The sequence below is a fragment of the Mandrillus leucophaeus genome, unplaced genomic scaffold, assembly GCF_000951045.1.
Source record: "Mandrillus leucophaeus isolate KB7577 unplaced genomic scaffold, Mleu.le_1.0 Scaffold146, whole genome shotgun sequence".
Taxonomy (NCBI): domain Eukaryota; kingdom Metazoa; phylum Chordata; class Mammalia; order Primates; family Cercopithecidae; genus Mandrillus; species Mandrillus leucophaeus.
The window spans coordinates 4,525,050-4,550,802 of record NW_012101432.1 but is presented as its reverse complement, the minus strand read 5'-3'; positions in this window follow the sequence as shown (position 1 = coordinate 4,550,802).

The window sequence follows — 25,753 nt, the reverse complement described above, 5'->3', positions numbered from 1 at the left end:
GACAAGAAATAGAATATTGCTAGCACCCTAGAAACGCCACCCCTTCCACCATGCACTTCTTCCCAATCATAACCTCCATGCTATTCTCTAAAGGTAACCACTTTACTGACATTTGTGCTAATTATCTTCTTGAATCTTCTAAATATGCATCCTTAAACACCATACTTTAATTTTATCTATTACTGAACTTTAAGTAAATTGAATCATACGGGATTCATGCTTTCATGTGTAGCTCATTTATATCAATACTACTATTGTGACATTTGGCATGTTATTGTGGGTAGCTATAGTTTGTTCATTTTCATTCTGTAATTAAAGATGCCCGAAGCAAAGCCAGTCCCAGATATTCATCTCACTTCTCTGAGTTTCTACCTTCTTTAAATTTTTGAACCAATAATCTTATTCTGTTATGTCTTCAATGCCTTCAAACACATGCTTTTTTGTTTTGTTATATTTTTGATACAGGGTCTCTCTCTGTCACCCAGGAAGGAGTATAGTGGTGGGAATATAGCTTACTGCAGCCTCAAACTTCTGGGCTCAAGAGATCCTGCCACCTCATCTTCCTGAGCAGTTGGGATAACAGACACATGCCACCACACCTGGCTAATTTTTTTTTATTGTTTGTAGAGACAGGATCTCCCTATGTCGTGAATCCCTGGGCTCAGTGATTGTCCCACCAAGGTCCCGCAGAGTGTTGGGATTACAGATGAAAGGCACCACACCAGGTCAGATGCCTTTTTAAAAAATAAATTGTCTATTTTTTACAGTTTCTTTAATGCATTGATTACACCAAATTATGTAGTATGTCATAAACAAAGTAGAAGTCTTCTGACTCTCTTATTGCATCCTATCCATTGAGCTTATAAATTGAATTATTATATTTCTTTATTTCTAGAAGTTTATTTTGGTCATTTTCAAATATTTCTGGTAAATTTTTGTATTTTTTAGTATACTTTTACTTATCTGTGTAAACTTGTTTTTGTTCTGTGTTTTTAATTGTCTGATTCTATTGCTTGCTATTTCTAACAACTTTCATGCATGCTGGTTTCTTTGCATATTTAAGCGTGTGTGTGTGTGTGTGTATGTGTGTTCTCGGAACTTCATCTGTAGAAAACATTTGAGTCCTATGTTTAAAGTAGAATGTGCTCCTTCAGAGAAGACCAGTGTTTGCTTCTGACAGGTGTCTGAGGTCATTAACAACCTGAGACATTTTCAAACGCAAATTTCACAACTATGTTTTGCGTTGTTTCATTTTTTAATCACACAAGAATACAAATTCATGCTCCAACTTACATCAGTACAAATTTGAAGTTAAGAATTCTCAGGAGAGACTTTTTTTTTGCCTCAGAGCCAAGGCTAAAACAGGCATGTTCTTTACTGTCTGTTTTCAATGGGTGTTTTTCTTCCTAGTTCACTCTCTTAAATATTACTCTTAGATGAGCAAGGATTTTTGAGAGAGTGTCTGGTCTCACCTCATATCTTTCTTGATTCTTGGGTTAGAGCACCTGACACCTTCACATGATCCATTTAAACCCATTTACCAGGCTACCAGGGATGCCAGAGACTTGTGGGTCAAGTGCCAGTTCCAGAGCCAGAGTCTGCTAATCCTATGGATTTATATTTATTTATGTATCATTTTTGACCTCTGAGGATTTCTTTCTTTTCCTGTGAACTCTGGTATTACAAAATATTTTTTATATTTTCAGCATTTTAGTTTTGGTGTGCCTGATTGTGTTTTTCTTAGTATCTAACTCAGAATAATGGAGAAATGAACATATAATTAGGTTTTTTTCGCATTAGCATGCATTTCTGCTGATTCGATGACACTTCTTACCTGTAACACCTTTGCAAGATGATTGACCAGATGTTAAAAGGAAAATTTGTGTCTGTGGAACAGAGCTGTTTTCTATAAGAAGTCAATTTATGTTCTCAGACCCATAGTTAGAGCCTGATACAATTTTGACCCCCTACAATGTTGCTTTAACCAATTCAATTAATCAGTCTTTTAAAATTTAAATGACAAACCAAAAATATTCCATATTATCATAATATATTATTGCTTAATTTATTGCAGGACACATTATCAAGACCCTAAAACACAGCATTTATTTCTAATTTAAGCAATTAGAATACTTTCAATAATTAGTGCTAATTCTTTGTGGCTGATTAGAACTTCTCTTACAACCACAATGAAAGGAAAAGGAAAGACTCAGTTGCTAGGGCAGGTGAAGCAGAATCACAGAAGGTAAACATCTTGGGGACTATTTTGAGAAGGCGATACATTCTTACAGTGACACCAGCACTGTGGCTGAGTATTCAACAACTGATTCCTTGGCACACTGTTGGAGATTTTCAACGCATTCTTATTTTGCTGCAAATATATTAAAGAGGTATATGACAAGTTGCATGCTGAGCTTTTGATGACGGCTCAATTCAATAATTTTTTTCAAATTTTATTTTACTTAGTTGAAATTCACTTCTATGAAAATAAATTTGTTTCAGTGAAGGAACTTGAAAAGTAGATATTGGGATCACATATGCTACATTAAAAGGGTAGTATTCTTTTAACAGCTCTTCATATAAATTTTGTTCAGTATGTGTATTCTTTAATCAAACCAATTTTAAACTTGTCACCAAATTTTTTATTTTCATATCTTAGTTCAAATGAAATCTTTTTTTTTTTTTTTTTTTTTTTGAGGCAGAGTCTCGCTCTGTCGCCCAGGCTGGAGTGCAGTGGCCGGATCTCAGCTCACTGCAAGCTCCGCCTCCCGGGTTTACGCAGTTCTCCTGCCTCAGCCTCCCGAGTAGCTGGGACTACAAGCACCCGCCACCTCGCCTGGCTAGTTTTTTGTATTTTTAGTAGAGACGGGGTTTCACCGTGTTAGCCAGGATGGTCTCGATCTCCTGACCTTGTGATCCGCCCGTCTCGGCCTCCCAAAGTGCTGGGATTCAAATGAAATCTTTTTTAAAAAATCTCTTTGATGTTACACTTCAAGAGGTTACACTTAAAGTATAGCATCTTAACACTTAAGTGTAGCATCTAACATGTAAGATGTTAGAAAAATTAATGCTACACTTTGTTCACATTAATTTTCTTCTAATTTTAGAAATATATTTAGAAAAATTTCACCAATAATAATAATGCATATACAACATTTAAAAATTGAGAAATGAAAGAACACCATAAAAATTACTCATATTTCTACCACCCAGAGATATTTATTGACATTTGCTTCATTTTTAGTTATTTATTTTAAACCATTTTTATAAAATTGAGGTATGCTACATATACTGTTTTATATCTAGTTATTTTCACATTAACTCAGCATTCTTCTTGTCATCAGATGTTCTCCCATGACAAATATGTCACACATATATTTGTTTTATTTATTCGTTATTATTTCTGTTTTTCAGTATTTTAAATCATGTTGTGGTGACTTTCCAAAAACTTACATAAGTGTCTTCATTCATTATTATTTTATAAGGTAAATTCTTTGAGGTTTAATAATTAGATAAAAAATACTATATTCATCAAATATTATCAAAATATTTTAATGTATATACATATATGTGTATGCATATTTTAATATTATATATATGATCATTTATTCCCTGATGCCCCATAATATTAAAAAGAATCGTGGGTAAGTATTTGTCCTTTATGTAAATATTAATAATCTCCTTTAGGTTTTTATCATCTTGTTTTCCTTCTCCTTTTGTACATTTACTTTACACACAAATTAAAATATCAACGGAGATCTCCCTGGGGAGAAATTGAAATGGTATTTCTTTTATTCACCAGACTTGAAACCAAAGCACTTTTCATTATCACTTTTCATCATATTATGGCAGGAGGCATGCAGTGTAGGCTATTACCCAATAACCAGTCAATATTAATATACAAAAAGCTTAGCTGGCCAGCTCAAACCCAACCATAAGAATACTTGAGTTATAAATGATGTATATATAAAATGCAAATACAAGATAAGAACATTGATGATACTTTTGCCTAAGATAAATATTAAATTACAGTCTTCTTGTGTGAACATCTCTAATTAAAAACTTAGAATTTTCCTCATTGCAAATCTCAAAATGTCCTCTTCATTCACTATACCATTAAAGCATTTTACAGGGATTAGAGATGGTGTTTACCAACCAAGCATAAATACTTTAGGTGCAAATTATCAGTAAATTGGCATCTCCCATGTACAGAACTCGTTTACCCATTATATGGCAATGAACCAGAAAATAAGAGGGGAAAAAAAGCCATACACACAACCAGAATAGATTTTCCTTAATCTCATCTTGTCAAATGCATGTATTTTAACAGAGAAGAATTCAGATTCTCACTCAGAGCATCTTTACTATTATTTTAGTTGAAATTCTAACTAGAGTAGTAATCTTATTTTCAAGCAAGTCACAGATTAGACAAGGCAAATTAGAAGTGCAAGGAGAGGATCAGGACTGACCAAGAGGTGACTGAGCTCATTAAATACATTTCATGTTGGAGTAAACATGCCTTTATGTACATTTCTGCACAGACCCAATGGTTGGGTACAGTGGAGCTTACACATTAACCCAGAGTCATGAAGAAAATGTTAAATTACACTCAATTTTTTTTTGTTTTAAGAGACGCAGAAATATGTAATCTGTTTCAAAAAGAATTTTATCAAAGCTGAAATAATTTTAGGCATTTAAAGACTTGCATGGATTTTATTATTACTATGTATATGTTTTAATTTCTGGCCTCTAATAATAATATCTATTTTAAAATTTTCAACAAAATGGTAAATATTCATTAATATTAAAAAATTCTGGCTATTTAGTCTTTACCTTAACTATCTTTTATAGATCAGTATTTTTAATGGCTAGAGTACTGCAATCAACAGTATCAAAATAACTTCAGAAGCTAACTCCATTCACCCAAACAGGCAATAGGCCAAATATTCTAACTCATAGGTTTTCCCAAAATAACTTTACTACATAGGGTATACCAATTAACTTCATTCCATGGGAAAACATATATTTTATGTTACCTATCATATATTTGTTTAATACATAGCCAATATATCTGTCCATGACAATGTAGTATTATTTCAGATTGTTACTCTCTAAAATAAAGAATAAGAATTATGCATTTTCAACTCAGCCTATACATTGATGTACACAGATGCATAAGAATACATTGTTTGCACTGGGTGCAGTGGCTTAAGCCTGTAATCCCAGCACTTTGGGAGGTGGAGATGGGTGTATCATGAGATCAGGAGTTCAAGACCAGCCTGGCCAACTTAGTAAAACCCCATCTCTACCAAAGATACAAAAAATTAGCTGGGTGTGGTGGCACATGCCTGTAATCCCAGCTACTCAGGAGGCTGAGGCAGGAGAATCCCTTGAACCCGGGAGGCAGAGGTTGCAGTGAGCCAAGATCGCCCAATGCACTCCAGCCTGGGCGACAAGGCGAGACTCCATCTCAAAAAAAAAAAAAAAAAAAAAAAGAATAAATTATTTGATGACTTGGCATGAATTTATGGACACATAATATTGAGTAGAGTTGAAAATACCATCATATTTTTAAATTAATATTGCTTTTCTCCGGTCACTATAGTGACATGGTTATTATAAATTCATGCTGTCAAATTTCATCTGTGCCTTTACTGCGTCTCAAATAGTGTTTTATTCATTCCTTGTTGATTTTCTAGGGTGGATTCCCAAAGAGAAACTTTCATTTCTTTAAGGCTTTCAGTCCCTCCAACTTGCCCTCCTCCCAATTTACCTCTTACTTTATTTTTAAAAGATTATGTCCTTAGGTCTTCTGAGCACCAATAGATTTAGCTAATAATACCTTATTTATTTTACAAATCAGAATTTCCTCTGAAAATCCTATTCACTGTGAACTGCTATTCCCAATGCCTCTAAAAAATTAAGACTAATCTATTATCAAATGTAGGAAAAAAAAATAAACTATTAGTGAGGCCTGCACTGAAAATAAAGGAGAAAAGAAAAACAATTCTCATTATTAATGCACACCATGTATTATAGGTCAGAAGTTAACCTGATCTATAATAATATCTACATTTAATCCTCAACAAAACCATAAATATTTATCAACATTCCAAAATTCTGGCTATCAACCTAGTTTTTACATTAACTGTTATTCATAGATCAGAGCTATTAGTAGCTCTAATTAGTGGAGCTAGGATCTATATTAGCATCACCGCCACACTCTGAATTAGAAATTCAGCACTTTAGCACTCTGCTTGGTAGGCATCAGTTTTCCACGCAGTCCGGATCTTGTTGGACTATCACGTTAACTATCTTTCATAGATCAGCATTATTAGTGGCTAAAGTTCTACAATCAACAGTTATTGTTATTACTTCCCATAACATATTGTTCAGTAACAACTTTCAAGAAGGAAGCAGGCTATATAGTAGCCCGCATGATGTAGTTGCTACATGTAATGCTTTTGAGTCAGAGCAGAACTAGGAGGGATGCTGAGAGCAGCACAGGTCTGAGATAATGGCTTCTCAAGTTTCTTATCTAGGCTAAGATTCTGAGAGCCAGCAGAGAGGATAGAAATACTCATCTCATTCCAGCAGAGCCACACTACGGGAAAGCCTACTCAACACTAGGAACCAGAGCTACAGTCTTCCATTTCTCATTGCCAAGCTTGCTCAAAATTATGGTTTGTATCAATTAACTCTACTCCGCCATTTTCTTTAGCTCGATGTGATCTGTCTTTAATCCACATTTGGTTTGCTCTAATAATATCCTCAACATTTTAACAATGACTTCCTAACAAACCCAATGGCTTGTTTTTAGGTCTTTTTTTCTGACTTCTCGCAAACATAATTGTTGAAAATTCCTTCCTTGAATTTTTTTCAGCCTTTATTTTTAGTCCCTCTTCATTAGCGTTTTCTAAAGTGTTTTCTTCAAATCAGTGACACAAAAAGAGGAGATTCAAAAGAATACTTATGGGCAACTAATTTTCCCAAACACTGCTCCCTGGAAGAATCATGGTCCTTATTAATATGTTAACGTCTCTGTGAAATCTGATAATAAAAGAAACTTGCATAACTGTGGTGAATCCAGGCTTTCCAAACTTTTTGGACTCTAGAACTCATTTTGTCACAATAGTTACCTATTTCATCATTTATGTTAAAATGTGATAAAAATGTACGTCATGATAAACATGTTTATCACATGACATACATGTTTATCACATTTTAACATAGGGTTGTATCTAACAACCAATGGCATTTTAGAATCACTATTAGCTGGTAAGAGTCATGATGTAGTTGTCATTTCCTGTGCATAAGCAAACACGATCATAGCTGTTCATTTTTTCATCATAGCAACTGAGTAATGTGTTTTGTTGGTACTACACATGTCAATTTTAATTGCTATTTAAAATATCTTTAAAAAGAGTACACTATAATTTAGCATTTAAACAAAAAACTTACTTTTTAAGTAGAAAAGCATGAAAATAGAATGGGGTATAAAATATTACCGAAGCAAATATTTGTCATTGGAGAAATAACTGCTATTGCATAGTTGTTATTATTTTTTTGTTTGTTTGTTTTTTAAAAAAACAAAAGCACCAACCAATTGTTTTATAAGACCATAGGATAGAACTACCTATAAACTACCTATACATACATGAATTGTGTTTTGTTACTGAAAAACAGAAACATATTTCCTATGACACATCAAGCAATGTAATTGAAGACTGGAGAAACTGCTCACTCTCTCAAAATGGATCAAAGAGTTTCAACAAGTTTCAAGAAATGAGCTCATATGGCTGTTGTTATTGTTAAAGCATTGTGTTACAATTGAATTGCCAATATTTTTTTAACTTAAAAGCACATAAAGTTATGATGTATCTTATAACCCTTAAAGGTATCTTAGTTTCCTAAAACATGGTATGAACATGCTGTAAAACTAGTATTCTTTATTTATGAAATGCTGCTCTAATTATCTTTATATTCTAACCATTGTTCAGTTTATATTCTTTCTACCACTTCTGCTGGACATGTATGCCCACTGCCAGCCCCCTGCCATATGATTTACTCATTATCTTGCTTTACTTTTTCTATAAACAAAATGACTAGATCTCATCTGTCTTTCCAAGTTGAGTCTATGGGATAATTTTCTCCCAGGTACCCAAATGTAAGGTATCATGGAGGCAAAAGTGCCAAGATCAAACTCAATATTCCAAAAGAATCCATCTCAAATTCGTCACAGTCCAGACCTTCTTTGTAGGTTTCACACCCTCCTACAGAATAGGATTCCACCATTGGAGAAGAACACTAAAAGTTCCTAAGTGAGTAAGCTTGTTTCTCCTCTTCTTCCAGGATCAGAGCTTTCTCTAATAGATCATGGGCTTTCTTTTTTTTTTTTTTTTTTTTTTTGAGGTGGAGTCTGGCTCTCTCGCCCAGGCTGGAGTGCAGTGGCGTGATCTCGGCTCACTGCAACTTCTGCCTCCCGGGTCCACTTCATTCTCCTGCCTCAGCCTCCCGACTAGGTGGGACTACAGGCACCTGCCACCATGCCTGGCTAATGTTTTGTATTTTTTAGTAGAGACGGGGTTTGATCATGTTAGCCAGGATGGCTTGATCTCCTGACCTCATGATCCACCTGCCTCAGCCTCCCAAAGTGCTGGGTTTATAGGCATGAGCCACCGTGCCCAGCTGATCATGGGCCTTTAAATGCTAAAATATGTCTTCTGATGGGTGAGACAAATCAAATAACAAAAATGTAAACCTCTAAATTTCAAAGAGAAGCCTTTGTGAAGGTATTGGTGTCAAGCCCACTTCTCTTCCTGTCTGTAGCCATGACATTCCTTGATTCTGACCTGGGAGAATGTGACCAAAGGAAATAAGGGAAAAGGGATAATAATAACTATGTTATAGCAGGTTCCCACATATCTCAGTTTATCTGTATAGCACATACTGCTATGAGAGTTATTACTACACACATGCTATAGATGAAAAACATCTGGAAAGTTGACATTTTTTAAGAATCATAAAGCTATTAAGAAATTCAATTAGGGCTCTAAACTTGATACCCTTTGGGTAGAACACACACTGGATTTTTTAATAGCAATCACTCCAGGTGATATTGAATCTGTGCCTAAACAATTCCAGTGATAGAATAAAAAATTCTTTTCTCAAGGCACCTCAGTTCATCTTTGGACAGGTCATAACCTATGTAGAAACTTGATTTTCAGGAGCCCTGAGAATTAAGTAGGTCAGGTAAGTGTGCAAAGAGAGAAAGCTGGGAGAGAAGTGTAAAAAACTGACCTAGCTAAAACTTATCCCTCTGAGTACATGGTCAGCTTGTCTAATTTGTCTAATTGCCAAAGATGGGGCATACTTTAAGTGCTTTGGCCTACCAGTAATATAGAAGAAATTTGGATCCGAGTGGTTATCTAGCAGCTGCAGTAGGATCAGCAAGCTTCATTTGCTGTCCAGCATCCTTGACCAAGGCATCCTTACATGGTCAAGTCTGACTCCATAGTTAAGAGTATAGGGGTGTGAAGGTCACTATCTATGTGAGGTCACTCCTGGAGAAGATATTAGAGAGGCTGAAAGGTGGGAGAGGAAAGAATTAGGCAATCTCAAGAATCTCACCAAATGGTTGAAGTTCAAAATAGCTCATGTGTCAGCAAAACCAGCAAAAGAAAGTAAACCACATCAGTACATTAGATATAGGATCTGGGCCAACCCTGTAGGGGTTGAGGAAATGTAACCATGGAAGACACTGTGGACTGAGGCTAAGGCAAGACTTTACCAATAGGTGGGCTCACCTAGGCCAGAACTGCCTCATGAATGAAGCCTGGCAAAATGAGCTTCATGAACTGAGCAGGAGTGAGCCTGCGTGGAGATAGCATCACTGACGACTGAGAAAGGATATGAGTAAGGTGTCTTGTTCACTGCTAAAACCCCAGAACTTAACACAAGATCTAGTCCCCAGTATGGGTTCAATGAAAATTTTTTCTTACATAATGGATATAAAATTTACAGCTAATGTTCACTGAAAATCATATAAAAGAATGAATAAAATGCTACATAACAGTGAATATGAACAAACTATGCAACAGCAAGGCTAAATCTCCCTGATATAATGTTAAGCAAAAGAAGCATGAGAGAGGATAGAGCAAGATGGTGAAATAGAAGGTTCTACTGATTGTCCCACCTGCAAGGACACCAAGTTAACAACTATCTACACAGAAGAAGCACCTTTATAAGAAACAAAAATCAGGGAAGCACTCATAGTACCTGCTTTCAACTTCATACCACTGAAAGAGGTACTGAAGGGATAGAAAAACAGTTCTGAATCTTCTTCTAATGGTGGCAGGAGAGAGAAGGGGGATGTACCACACACTTTTAAACCATCAGATCACAAGAGAACTCACTCACTATCACAAGAACAGCATGGGGGAGATCCACCCCCATGATCCAATCACCTCCCACCAGGTCCCTTCCCCAACATTGGGAATTACAATTCAAAATGAGATTTGGGTAGGGACACAGCCAAGCCATATCAGATAGAGAATTTAAAACAGTTGTGCTGAGGAAACTCAAAGAAATTCAAGATAACAGAGAGAAGAAATTCAGAAATCTACCAGATAAATTTGATGAGGAGATAGAAATAATTAAAAAGAATCAAAAAGAAATTGAGAACCTGAAAAATGCAATTGTCATAGTGAAGAATATATCAGAGTCCTTTAATAGCAGAATTGAAGAAAGAATTAGTGAGCTTGAAGACAGGCTGTTTGACAATACAAAATTAGAGGAGACAAAAGAAAAAAGAATAAAAAACAATGAAACGTACCTACAGGATATAGAAAAATAGACTCAAAATAGCAAATCTAAGAGATATTGGCCTTAAGGAGGCAGCAGAGAAAGACATTGAGGTAGAGAGCTTATTCAAAGGGATAATAACAGAGCACTTCCCAAACCTGGAGAAAGATATCAATATCCAACTACAAGAAGGTTCTAGAACACCAAGTAGATTTAACCCAAAGAAGACTACCTCAAGACATTTAGTAATTAACTTTCCAAATGTAAAAGATAAAGAAAGGATCCTAAAAGTAGCAAGAGAAAAGAAACAAATAACGTATTAATACAATGGAGCTCCAATATGTCTGGCAGCAGACTTTTCAGTGGAAACGTTACAGGTAAAGAGAGACTGACATGACATATTTAAAGTGCTAACAGAAACAAAAACTTTTACCCTAGAATAGTATATCAGGGGAAAGTATCTGTCAAATATGAAGAAGAAATAAAGACTCCCAGATATTTCATCAATACCAGACCTGTCCTACAAGAAATGCTAAAGGGAGTACTTCAGTCAGAAAGAAAAAGACATTAATGAGGAATAAATGATCATCAAGGTACAAAACTCACTGGTAATAGTAAGCACACAGAAAAACACAGAATATTATAACCCTGTAACTGTGATACATAAATTATTCATATCATAAGTAGAAAGACTGAACAATAAACAAATCAAAAATAACAACTACAACAACTTTTCAAGACATAGTCAGTACAATAAGATACAAATAGAAAAACAAAAAAAGTTAAAAAGTAGAGGGATAAAGTTAAAATGTAGAGTTTTTATTAGTTTTCTTTTTGCTTGTTTGATTGTTTATGCAAATAGTGTTAAGTTGTTATCAGGTTAAAATACTGGGTTATAAGATAGTGTTTCCAAGCCTCATGGTAACCTCAAACCAAAAAAACATACAATGAATACACAAAAAATAAAAAAGCAAGAAACTAAGTCATATTACTAAAGAAAATCACCTTCATTACAGGAAGACAAGAAGGAAAGACAGAAGGAAAAAGACTATAAAACATCCAGAAAAAAACAAAATGGCAGAAGTATGTCCTTATCAATAATAACATTGAATGTAAATGGACTAATTCTTCAATCAAAAAACATAGACTGGCAGAAAGGATGAAAAAACAAGACCCATTAATCTATTGCCTGCAAGAGACACACTTCAACTATAAAGACACACATAGACTAAAAATAAAGGGATAAAAAAGGGATAGAAAAAAATTCCATACCAATAGAAACCAAAAAAGAGCAGTAGTTATTATACTTATATTAGACAAAATAGATTTCAAAACTAAAACTATAAGAGGAGGCAAAGAAGGTCATGATATAATCATTTTAGGATTTCCAAACATAGGATCATTTAGGAATAAACTAAAGACTCCACAAGACAACTATTAGAAGTGATAAACAAATTCAGGAAAGTTTCAGGATACAAAATCAACATAAAAAATCAGTAGCAGATATAATGATAAAGGGTCAATTCAGCAAAGGGATATAATAATTTTATTGTATATGAACCAAATGCTGGAGAACCCAGATATATAAGGGAAATATTAGATCTAAAGAAAGAGATAGGCCCCAATACACTAATAGCTAGAGATTTCAACATTCCACTCTCAGTATTGGACAGACTGTCCAGATAGAAAATCAACAAAGAAACATCAGACTTAATCGACACTACCGACCAAATCAATCTAATAGATATTTACGGAACATTACATCCAACAGCTGCAGAATACACTTTCTTTTCCTCAGCACATGGATCACTCTTAAGGACAGACGACATTTTAGGTCACAAAACAAGTCTTAAAACATGCAATTAAACTGAAATAACATCAAGCATCTTCTCTGACCACAATAGAATAAAACTGGAAATTAATAACATGAGAAGTTCTGGAAACTTCAAATACAATACATGGAATACATACAAATACGTGGAAATTAAACAATATGCTGCTGAATGACCAGTGAGTCAATAAAGAAATTAAGAAGAAAATTGAAAAATTTCTTGAAACAATCGATGATGGAAACATAACATACCAAAACCTATGGGGTACAGAAAAAGCAGTACTAAGAGTGAAGTTTACAGCTATAAGTACCTACATCAAAAAAAAAAAAAAGAAAAAGAAAAACTTCAAATGAACAATCTAATGACGCATCTTAAAGAACTAGAAAAGCAAGAGCAAACTAAACCCAAAATTAGTAGAAGAAAAGAAATAATAAAGATCAGAAGAGAAATTTTAAAAATGAAATGAAAAGGCAGGGCATGGTGGCTCAAGCCTGTAATCCCAGCACTTTGGGAGGCCAAGACGGGCGGATCACAAGGTCAGGAGATCAAGACCATCCTGGCTAACACAGTGAAACCCCGTCTCTACTAAAAAAAAAATACAAAAAGACTAGCCGGGCGAGGGGGCGGGCGCCTGTAGTCCCAGCTACTCGGGGGGCTGAGGCTGGAGAATGGCGTGAACCCGGGAGGCGGAGCTTGCAGTGAGCTGAGATCTGGTCACTGCACTCCAGCCTTGGCGACAGAGTGAGACTCTGTCTTAAAAAAAAAAAAAAAAATCAATGAAACAAAAAGTTGGTTTTCTAAAAAATTAAACAAAATTGACAAATCGTTAGCCAGACTAAACAAAATAGAGAGAAAATTCAAATAAATAAAATCAGAAATTAAAAAGGAGACATTACAACTGATACTGAAGAAATGTAACAGATAATCAGTGGCTACTATGAGCAACTATATGCCAATAAATTGGAAAATCTAGAAGAAATAGACAAATTCTGAGATACAGGTAACCTACCAAGATTGAACCAGAAAGAAATCCAAAACCTAAACAGACCAATAACAAGTAACAAGATCAAAGCTATAATAAAAATTCTCCCAGTAAAGAAAAGTCCAGGACCTGAGGGCTTCACTGCTGAATTCTGCCAAACATTTAAAGAACTCATACCAATCCTACTCAAACTATTCTGAAAAATAGAGGAGGAAATAATACTTCCAAACTCATTCTATGAGGCCAGTATTACCCTGATACCAAAAGCAGACAAAGACACATCAAAAAAAGAAAACTACAAGCCAGTATCTCTTATGGATATTGATGCAAAAATTCTTAACAAAAGACTAGCAATCTGAATTCAATAATAATTAGAAAGATAATTCATTATGAACAAGTGGAGTTTATCCCTAGGATGCAAGATGTTACAACATATGCAAATCAATTGATGTGATACATCATACAAACAGAATGAAGGACAAAAACCATATGATTATTTCAGTTGATGCTGAAGAAACATCTGATAACATTCAGCATCCCTTTATGATAAAAAACCTGGCCGGGTGCAGAGGCTCACGCCTGTAATCCCAGGACTTTGGGAGGCCGAGGCAAGCAGATCATGAAGTCAAGAGATCGAGACCATCCTGGCTAACACAGTGTAAGCCCATCTCTACTAAAAATACAAAAAATTAGCTGGGGGTGGTGGCACGCACTTATAGTCCCAGTTACTCAGGAGGCTGAGGCAGGAGAATTGCTTGAACTCAGGAGGCAGAGGTTGCAGTGAGCTGAGATCATGCCACTGCACTCCAGCCTGGACTCCGTCTCAAAAAAACAACAAAAAAGAAAATACTGGAGGTAGAAGGAACATACGTCAACCTAGTAAAAGCCATATAGGGCAGACCCATATCATAGTGAACAAGGAAAACCTGAAACCTGAAAGCCTTTCCTCTAAGATCTAGAACATAACAATGATGCCTACTGTCAGCGGGGTTATTCAACATAGTACTGGAATTCCCTGCCAGAGCAATCAGGCAAGAGAAAGATATAAAGAGCAAAAACTGGAAAAGAAGAAGTCAAATTATTCTTGTTTGCAGATGATATAATCTTATATTTGGAAAAACCTTAAGACATCACAAGATAACTATTAGAACTGATAAGGGAAGTTGCAGGATACAAAATCAACATACAAAAGTCAGTAACATTTCTACATGCCAACAGTGAACAATTTGAAAAAGAAATGGAAAAGGTCATCCTACTTACAATAGCCACAAATAAAATTAAATATCTAGGAATTAACTTCACTAAAGAAGTGAAAGATGTCTACAATGGAAACTACAAAACATTGATGAAAGACAATTGAGGAGGATACCAAAAAATGGAAAAACATTCCGTGTTCATGAATTGTAAGAATAAATATTGTTAAAATGTGCGTACTACCCAAAGCAATCTACAGATTCAATGAAATCCCTTTCAAAATACCAACAACATTCTTCACAGAAATAGAAAAAACAATCCTAAAATGTATATGGAACCATGAAGCACCCAGAATAGCCAAAGCTATCCTAAGCAAAAAGAACAAAACTGGAGAAATCATATTACCTAACTTCAAATTATACTTCAGAGCTATGGTAATCAAAACAGCATGGTACTGACATAAAAATAGACACACAGACAAATGGAACAGAATAGAGAACCCAGAAACAAATGCACCACTCATGGTGAACTCGTTTTTGACAAAGATGCCAAGAACATACACTGGGGAAAAGACAGTCTCTTTAATAAATGGTCCTGGGAAAACTAGATATCCCTACACAGAAGAATGAAACTAGCCCCCCATCTCTCACTATATACAAAAATCAAATCAAAATGGATGAAAGACTTAAATATAAAACCTCAAACTATGAAACCACTGCAAGAAATCATTGGGGAAAATCTCGAGGACAGTGGTCTGGGCAAAGATTTCTTGAGTAATACCCCACAAGCACAGGCAATGAAAACAAAAATAGACAAATGGAATAACATCAGGTTAAAAAGCTTCTGCACAGCAGACAGTACAATCAATGAAGTAATGAGACAACCCACAGCATGAGAAAAGATATTTGCAAACTATTAACAGGGATTAATAACCAGAATATATAAGGAGCTCAAGCAATTGTACAGGAAAAGAATCTAAAAATCTGATCAAAAAAATAGGCAAAACATTTGAATAGACATTTCTGAAAAGACATACAAATGACAAACAGGCATATGAGAAAGTGCTCAACATCACTGACCATTAGAGAAATGCAAATCAAAACTACAATGAAATATCATCTCATCTCAGTTAATATGGCTTATATCCAAAAGACAGGCAATAACAAACGCAGGCAAGGATGTGGAGAAAAATGAACCCTCATACACTGTTGGTAGGAATGTAAATTATTAATAGTACAACCACTATAAAGAACAATTTAGAGGTTCCTCAAAAAACTAAAAATTGACCTACCATATGATCCAACAATCCCCTTGTTGGTTCTACACCCCAAAGAAAGGATATCAGTATATGGAAGAGATATCTGCACTACATATTTATTGCAGCACTATTCACAACAGCCAAGGTTTGGAAGCAACCTAAGTGTCTAACAACAGATGAATAAATACAGAAAATGTGGTACTTACACACAATGGAGTACTATTCAACCATAAAAAGAATGAGATCCTGTCATTTGCAACAACATTGATGAAACAAGAGATCATTATTAAGTGCAATAAGCTAGGCACTGAAAGACAAACATCACATGGTGTCCCTTATTTGTGGGATCTAAAAATCAAAACAATTGAACTCATTGACATAGAGAGTAGAAGGGTGGTTACTAGAGGATGGGAAATGTAGTGAGGGCCTGACGCAGAGGTGGGGATGGTTAACGGGTACAAAGAAATAGTTACAAAGAATGAATAAGACCTACTATTCGATAGTACAATAGAATGACTATAGTCAATAATAACTTAATTGAGCATTTTGAAGTAGACTAATGTGATTGTTTGTAACTCAAAGAATAAATGCTTGAGGGGATGGATACCCCATTCTCTATGATGTGCTTAGTTCACACTGCATGCTTGTACCAAAACATCTCAAAACATATATATATATACACACATACTACGTATCCACAAACATGTTTAAAGAATGAGATAGTTACATGTTTAAAGAATGAGATAGTTACATATTGCATGATTCCATTTATGTGAAGTTGAAGAAAAGGCATGGTTAATGTATGGTGGTAGAAGTCAGAATAGTGGCTACCTTTGGGTGGAGAGTACTGATTAGAGAGGGACTCAAGGGAAACTTCAGGAGTGTGGAAAATGCTCTATATCTTATCTGGATGGTGGTTTCATAGGTGAACATACAGGTAAGAATTTTTGCAGCCATATAATTAAGATTTGTAGGCTTTACTAAATGAGAGTTATGTCACAAAATAGAACTATTTTTAAAACATACAATTCAAAGTATTATGAAATTTTTATTTACATTGAATAAAATATATTCCCCTGTAGTTTCTACCCATTGTTCCTAATTCTACCCATTAGGGCCCCAGAGAACATTCATGTTTTTTAAGTCCTTCATAGATTTAACGGCAGTCACCACTTGCCCTAAAAAGATGCTCCCTTCTGACTGATGATCTCAGCTTTTTCAGCCAAAATATCAAGTCCCTTCACCCAATTTATTGGCCTTAATTGTAGAGAATTCCAAAAATTTTATGACAAAAAAAAATTATTTTCTTACCTCCCAGATAAAAAGGCTACATATGCTAGCCATGTCTCTAGGGCAACCTCTCTGGAATATCACTTGTCCCCAAAATTTCATAGTGCTCTCTGTCTCCCTCTCTCTCTCTCTCTCTCACACACACACACACATATACACACACACAGTCACTAAAGCAGAATTGCTCCAGCTCATAATAACCATTCTAAAACATAACTTTGAAAAACACAGTCTAGGCCTGGGAAGAAGTTCTTTTTTTCCCAAAGGGACACAGTTTAAAAAAAAAAAAAAACGTTGCTTTGATGCTACTACATTTGTAGTCTATTCTAAGAGCTGTTAAAAAGAAATATAAATCTGAGAACAGAATGCAAGCAACTCAGTGTTATCCCTCAAGGAATGAGCAAGTTGCAGGAACAAAGGCTACCTACTGTACTTTTACCTTAAAGTAGTAGGAGTAGGCACTGTAGACAACATCACACTCATCTAACATAGGAAGCAGTGGATTAAGATTAGATACTCTAAATCTCTTCCTCCTTGCTATTTAAGAACTATGACTCCATGAACCATTTAATAATTCACCATCATTACCAAGAAGTATCACCTTTACTAAGGAATCATCTTTAAAAACAGAATGGTTCAAGATAGAAACATATGTCAAAATAACCATGAAGGCTATAACATTTTACAATTCATGCCATTTAATTATGAGTTGAAAATTGTGGAAGTTATGAGAAATTTTACCCAGTTTAACTGAAGGACTCAAACTGTAAAAGTATACCCTAATGATGAGATGATTACCAAATTTACAAATCAGTAAAAGTATTCAAATAAGTTAATTGAAAAATGAAGCATGAAATATTTTTGTTCATGTGTTTTGAAAAACATAGTTGGTTTTAGATAGTGCTTACACATAGTTGTACAGGATTAAATTACTATAGCATACTTCTCACAAAATTACTGAAATCTATTAATATGAATGAGGAGTTGCACAATAAGGCCAAAAGTCTTTGTAGCCATGAGAAGTCAGCTGCTCATTTCCAGTCTCATTGTTTTGAATATAATCATCATTGTTGAAAAAAACAATAATAATATATAACTTTCAAAATGAAGTCTTCAGCTATAATGATATACACTTTTAAAATAAAATGTTAATTATAAAAGCTATAATACTGATCAACTATTAGATATTAGAAAATGTATGTTAGCTTTCTAAGGTATGGCAATATTACCTTGGTTAAGTAGGACAATGTCCTTGTCTTTAAGAGGTTCATGCCAGAGGATTTAGAGGTACAGTGTCATCTTATCTGCATTTTCAAATGATTCACCACAAAAAAAAAAACATGCACATACATGTACCTACATTATCAAGTGAATCCGACAAAACAATAACAATGATTAAATTAAGGTGTCAAATACACACATATGCTTTCAACTTTTCTGCATTTACCTGACAAAGTCCAGTTAGATACAGTGAGTCTACTTAGTAGTTGAAAGAGGAATTTTAACACGGGAACTTATTACAAAAATGTTAGACACCCTAAAAACCTGAATAGGGGATCGTACAGCAATTCTGAAATGATGAGTAGCAGGAAGCCCTGCTTACCCAACAACTTGAGGAGCCAAGAGAAAATGTGGTAGCATCAAGTGGCAGGACCACTGAGCAGGATCAGCGTCTGAACAGGACCTGGGACTACTAAGGAGATGCAGTCACTGCTAGAGATTCACCTGAAAAAGATGATTCCTTATGATATGCAATCTCCTCCCATTTGGCCCAACCTGGCCCAAAGGCAGTGAGTAAGGGAGCTTGGGAAATGCAGGCTTCCCAGACTTCCCCCTGACATAAGGCCAGACCAAGGAAAGTGGAGAAATAGATGGAGAGCAAGCAGAAAAGTGATCAGCACACTTTTTATTGAGCAGTTTTATTAACTGCTTTATTATTAACTGCTTTATTACTATTAACAGTTTTATTATTAAGTTTTATTAACTGTTTATTGAACAGTTTGAAACTGTTCTCAATAAAAATGTGTACAGAGAGGAATTGTGTGTCGAACATACTTTTTACAATTTTTTATAATAACAATGCCTCCAAAATTTTAGTTATATCAGAGGCAAAATAGCTTTGCTCAATGCATCCTGTTCAGTCAAAACAAATTTCTTTAGAAGAGAAACAAACACAATGAATCAAGGTAACTGTAAGTTAAAAGTCATTGCAAAGTATTTATCCCCAAAAGCATCTTAACCCTGTGCATTAAGGAACCTGGAGTTAAATTTAAACATGAGCTTCATGAAACTTCTCCCAAGGTAAAGCACATTTAAACCCAAGTTAAAGTGCCATGTATTGTTTTACAGAATACTATCATAATGGATATTGTCTAAGGAACTTAATGATATCTAAAGCAACAGAAGGACGTACAAGGCTTGTCTGCAAAGAAGCTACGAGGTCAGGAATAATATGTTTCTCTTAAACAATAAGAGAAACCGAGCCACTCAATTTGACATTATTAGAGGTTAAGTGAATGATGGTAGAGGTATTATCTCTTGGAAACATGAGGACACCTTACTTCGAGAGATAATCCAATTACCAGGTCCTTGAGCTGCCTGGCCTGGGATGAATTCACTAGTTGATGCTACCTAGCTAGCAGTGCTGCATTTAATCACAATTTTTAAAAAAATACAATGGCTATATTGAGGTATAATTCATATACTATATAATTCACCCAATTGAAATGTAGAATTCAGTGGTTTTTAGTATTGAATTTTAGTAATGAAGTTGTGTAACAATCACCACAATTTTATATTATCACCTTCTAAAAGCAACCCTGAAGCCATTAGCACGCACCACTTCTCCATAACCCTTCTGCCCTCTGCAACCATTCATCTACTTTCTTTAAAAAATGGTTAAGCCTGAGAAATAAAGAAACTAGGCAAACACCGACAAAAATCAAGAATAAAAACCTAAAATTTGAACTGACTTTCCAAGCCATCCATGGCATACAAATGCTGATCAAAATATATTGACTTTATACTGTATTAACAACTAATTCTTTTTTTAATGTTGCATAAGTCTGGATGAAGTAATTAGGCTCCTAGTTATGCCGTTATGCCCATGCAGAATACAGGCTCCCTCATAGCCAGTCACTTCTTAACCAAACAAGCAGCAAATTTTAGAAACACAAATCATTTTGACTACAATACTACTTCTTCATTTCAGAAGGTGTAAGAATATATCACTGAGAAATTTATCTCCAGAGACTTTAGATATAATATCTTGAGATTTTACATTCAGAGGTAATGAATTTTGCAAATATTTACTGAAGAAAAACTATACTGTAAACATTTAAGATTTCTTTTACATCTGACAATCCATTCCCATTCTTGAGAGTATTGCTAGATTCTGCTAACAGTATCTTTCCTATATGTGTTTTTTTTTTGGAAATAACCATGTACTATAGACTGAATTGTGTCCACCCAAATTCAGATGTTTAAGCCATAATCTCCAGTGTGATAGTATTTAAAGATGGGGCCTTTGGGAAATAATTAGATTTATTTGAAGATATGAGTGTGAGGGCCTTCATGATGGGCTTAGTGTCTTTATAAGAAGAGACATCTGAGAGCTTTCTCCCCTTTTCCCTCTCCCTCTGCCCTCTCACTCCCGCCCCATATGAAGGCACAGTGAGAAGAAGGCTATCTGCAAACTGGAAAGAGAACTCTCACAACTCTCACCAGAATCCAACCGAGTTGAAACCTTGTTCTTAGAATTCCAGCTTCCATAACTGTGAGACATAAATTTTTGTTGATTAAGTCGCCTTTTCTATAGTATTTTGTTATGGCAATAGGGGCTGACTAAGTCACCATTGTACTAAAATTTGGCAAAAAGAAAGTACCTAAAAAGACACCATTTTACAAATTCAACTCTGCTACTTCAGTAAAAATGCATATCACTTACATTAGCCATGTAACTAAATAATTTGCTCTGAGCCCTTAGAGTACAATTTTAGCACATTGCTTTACATAGGCCAGGGTTTCTCAGCCCTGGAACTATTGACATTTTAAATGGGATAATGTTGTTTTGTCGGGGGTTATCCTGAGCATTGAACAATGTTTAGTAGCATCTTGGCCTCTATCCACTAGAAGCCATTAGCAACCTCTCCCAGTGCCATGGAAATTAAAAATGTCTCCAGGCTTCTTTGCCAAATGCCCTACAATGTACATTGAGAAACAAAGTTTTAGGCCATTCATAAAAATAACATTTAAACACTATGACTTGTTTTCTACCAAACTCACTTTTTATGCAATATGTAATGAGAGGTGTGAAATGTTGATTGCTACACATATAAATAGAGAATTTCCTAAATAATACTATATTTTACCATCCGACGTAAAAAAAAAAGAACAGAAAATAGTTTTAACATCTACTATTGCTCCACTGCCCTATCTTTGTTTGCTGAGATCCTGTGCAAAGGAAATAAAGTTTTGTTTTAATTATAATTAGCCATAGGATTTTGCCAGTTTCTTGTGTTAATACCAACACCATCACCTTCCAAAATCTCAATCTAGAACAGTGCATCTATCTGAACAGCCCAGTCAAGGTGCATTAAGTTGGAAGGCAGGTGTGTTTCATACCTTCAGTGGAAACTGAAGCCACATGAGGTATATTTGGAAAGGAGGTTGAAAAGAATTGACTCAGAAAATGAATGAAATGTGAAGATTGACTAGTGATATATCTTCTCTTTGTCTTCAAACTAAAAAAAATGTACTCTCCACCAGAAATTGTGTTCAAAGTAGTGCTTATCTTCCAAAAAACACTGTTAGTTTTGTGGTCCTGCTACTTCCTGGCTTACCTAAGATGCTGACTTACATAGAGAGCCAAATCAACATTTCTCACACTGTTTAAATGAAGAAAAGAATTCCAACTACCAAGAAATTGATTTGTGAAAGAACTCACAGAACATAATTTGCTCATAAATTTAGAGCCTGGTATGAATGGGAAAACATGGAAGGATGACATTCTTCTCCCTCACAAAGTCATCACACTTCATTTGCAGGTTCTGTTGCTTGGGGAAACCACAACAGTACCTGTAAAGTCAACATCATATAGACTTTGACTTTGTGATCCTTTAGGGAAAACAAGAACTCTTCACACCTTTTAGCATCCACATTGCAGAAAACAACATAATATTGTGTTTTAAACATCATTTTTCACAGAAAATGGGGCTTCAGAACTTTTCCCAAGCTAAATCAGTAACATCTTGGTAGAATTGGCTTCCAACTGAGATGATCTACTTTGTATGCGGTCACACTCAAAACTTGAGAACAGAAGGAAGGGAAGTAAGTTTCATTTGCATCCCTCTTGACAAACCTCTCTGAGTCTGGGTCTCCTTATCTGTAAAAAGGGAGTACATGTACTTACTTAATAGGATCAATCAAATCTTACAGTAACTAGCCCATGGTAGGACTCCAATCCATTTTATTCCTTCCTCCTTCTCATCCCGTCACCCATGAGACATCATGAGCTTTTGTTTTGCTGGAAAGAATGAGAGAGAGAGAGAAACAGAAAGCAGACAGCAGACAGTGAGAAACTGTTCAGTGACTGAGAAACAAAACAGAAGACAATTGATTTATTCTTTGGCACCACTTCAAACGTCTCTGTATAAAAAAATTACAAATAAGTAATTATGATCCTGAGAAATTAAGGGATTTTTTCCTCTGTGTTAAAGTCAAATGATCTTGAAAATAATTTACTTTTTAATGCCGACAAGATTTACCATAAGCAAAATCCTTTTTTCCATTGTGGCTAAGAGTATGTCTTGAAAACTATAAACTTTATAATTGATTCTTCCAATGGCCCCTGGTGATCATGACATTCTGAAAACACTGCAACCCAAATACTTGAAAACAGAACTAAACATAAACTATGCCCTCATCATCAGCCCAATGACGAGGCTGCACACCTTTCTCACTCATTGCCTCCCACACTTGCCTTTCTTTCAAGGTTGCATAGTCGTAGAGTGGTGAACTTTCAAAATATAAACTGTAATAAACTCTAATAGTATCGAGCATGACTCATTCACCAGAAGAAGCAGAATTCAATCACTATTAATTAGTGTACTTTTGATTATCAACCTAGATATTATCTAAAGGCTAATCTTATGAATACAGTTGAAATGTTAAACAAGAATATTGATAGCATAAAGGATTTGCTCACTTGTAAATCTTCACCTAGACTCCTGAGCTCATCAAGCTAGTAATATAAATTTATTTTCATCTTCATCTCTATGAAAAAAAAAATCACACCCAAGTTCCTGGAAAAGTTGGTGGTTAATATTTGCTGAAAGACTAATATTTGTTTTAATTATGAACTATATCACTATTTGTCTTATAAAGGTATTTTTGAATAGGTTGATTTTCAATAAAAATTATGTATTCTTTCAAGGACAACTTAAATATAAGCATTAAAATGGCTTTACTTGATATCTTTAGTAAGCTATAACCAGATAATCAAGGACTATAAAGGATTAATTTTTCTCTTACTTTATCAAAGAGCAGCTGTAAAAGTACAAAATCCACTGTTAAACCTGTGTTTACAGTTCTAATGGTAGATTTATAAAGTAATGTGTATAGCAACGGTTTCTCTATCATGTTTTTTTCTTTCCTTTTCTTTTGATAGAATTAAAAATCCTCTTGCTTTTCAAGCCTAATGTTGAAGATTCCATGGTAACTGCCTTTTTATTTGGTTTCCTTTCTTAGCCTTTGTTGTTCTTTTGCTTTGCTTTTAAGTTGGAAAAATATTTTGCTTAAAATACAGTACAGGGAAATCAACAATCCAGGCTTTAGTCTATGTAACAACTCTTGAGTCTTCCCATCTTAAGAAAAGATAAAAGTTTTTTTAAGGTTTTGAATTAGGTCATAATGCTGAAAAGAATCAAACTGCAACATTAGAGTGGGGTAGAATTTAGTGGCCAAAATGTTACATTGAGTAATTCAGTGTTCCATTTGTATACACTGTTCTACCTTTCTGATTTTTTCATGTTTGTAACTACCATTAGTTTATAAAAATTATTTGTAGAAAAGACATTACAAGTTGTGAGAATTACCAATTATTTTTGAAGTGTAACCTACTTCAATCACTATCCATAAAGTGGAATTGAAAACACTTCTTACCTCTTCCCATTTCAAGGAATGTGAGTCTGTGAGGCATTTGAAGCTGTTTACCTCTGTATAATGTAGTGTTATGCTTAATCCATAGCTAAGTTAAACATTTATTTCTTCTATTCATATGTTCTGCTTCCACTTGATATTTTAATGAATTTGTTGATGTTTTTGTATAGAAAATTTCAAGTTTGAGACCACCAATATCCCTTTACTTTCTTCAAACTGACAGAAGACATAAAGAGCTATATAAAAAAGTTATATGAGTCACAGGTGAGTTTTAATGATTAATGTAAATGTTTTATGTAAACTTAAATTGTAGGACTTAAAAACCATGTTCACTGATGATTTATCATACCTCTGTGAGGAAAGTCAGAATTATAACCTTACTTTTAAAGTTATTGAATGCCGTTTTGTTACCCATCATTAACAAAAACTATTACACAGGGTATCAGCAAATATTTAGGAGAACTGAACATTATCAACCAACAGGACCTAATTGACTTATTCAGAAGACTCTATTCAACAGGAGAAAAATACACATAATTTTCAATGTTCATAGAACATGCACTAAGATATATCTTATCCTGAATCATGAAACAAATTTTAACAAATCTAAGAGAATTAAAATTATGTAGAGTATATCCTCTGGCTATAAGGAATTCAAACTAGAATTCAAACTGCTACTTAAGTAGCAAAAAGAGAACAGGAAAATCTTTAAACACTTGCTAATGAAAAACACACACTTAAATAATTCATTGGTCAGAGGAAATTTCAAAAATAATTTTAAAATGGACTTGAATAAAGGTAAAATTAAATATGTAAATTTTAGGATACAGCTAAAGCAGTGCTGAAAAGAATGTCCACAGCACTAGATGCTTACAAATAAATAAGGAAAGGTCTCAAATCAGTAATTTAAGTTTCTATCTAAAGAAATTAAAAAAGAACAATATAAATTCAAAGACAGCAGAAAAATATTAAATAATATACAAACAGAAATTAATGAAACTGAAAACAAGGAAACAATAAAGAAAATTACTGGAAACTGGTCCTTCAAGCAACCCCAAGACACATAGTTGTCATATTCTCCAAGGCTGAAGTGAAGGAAAAAAATGTTAAGAGCAACTAGAGAGAAAGGTCAGGTTACCCAGAAAGGGAGGCCCTTCAGACTAACAGCAGATCTCTCTGCAGAAACCCTACAGGCCAGAAGAGAGTAGGTGCCAGCATTCAACATTCTTTTTTTTT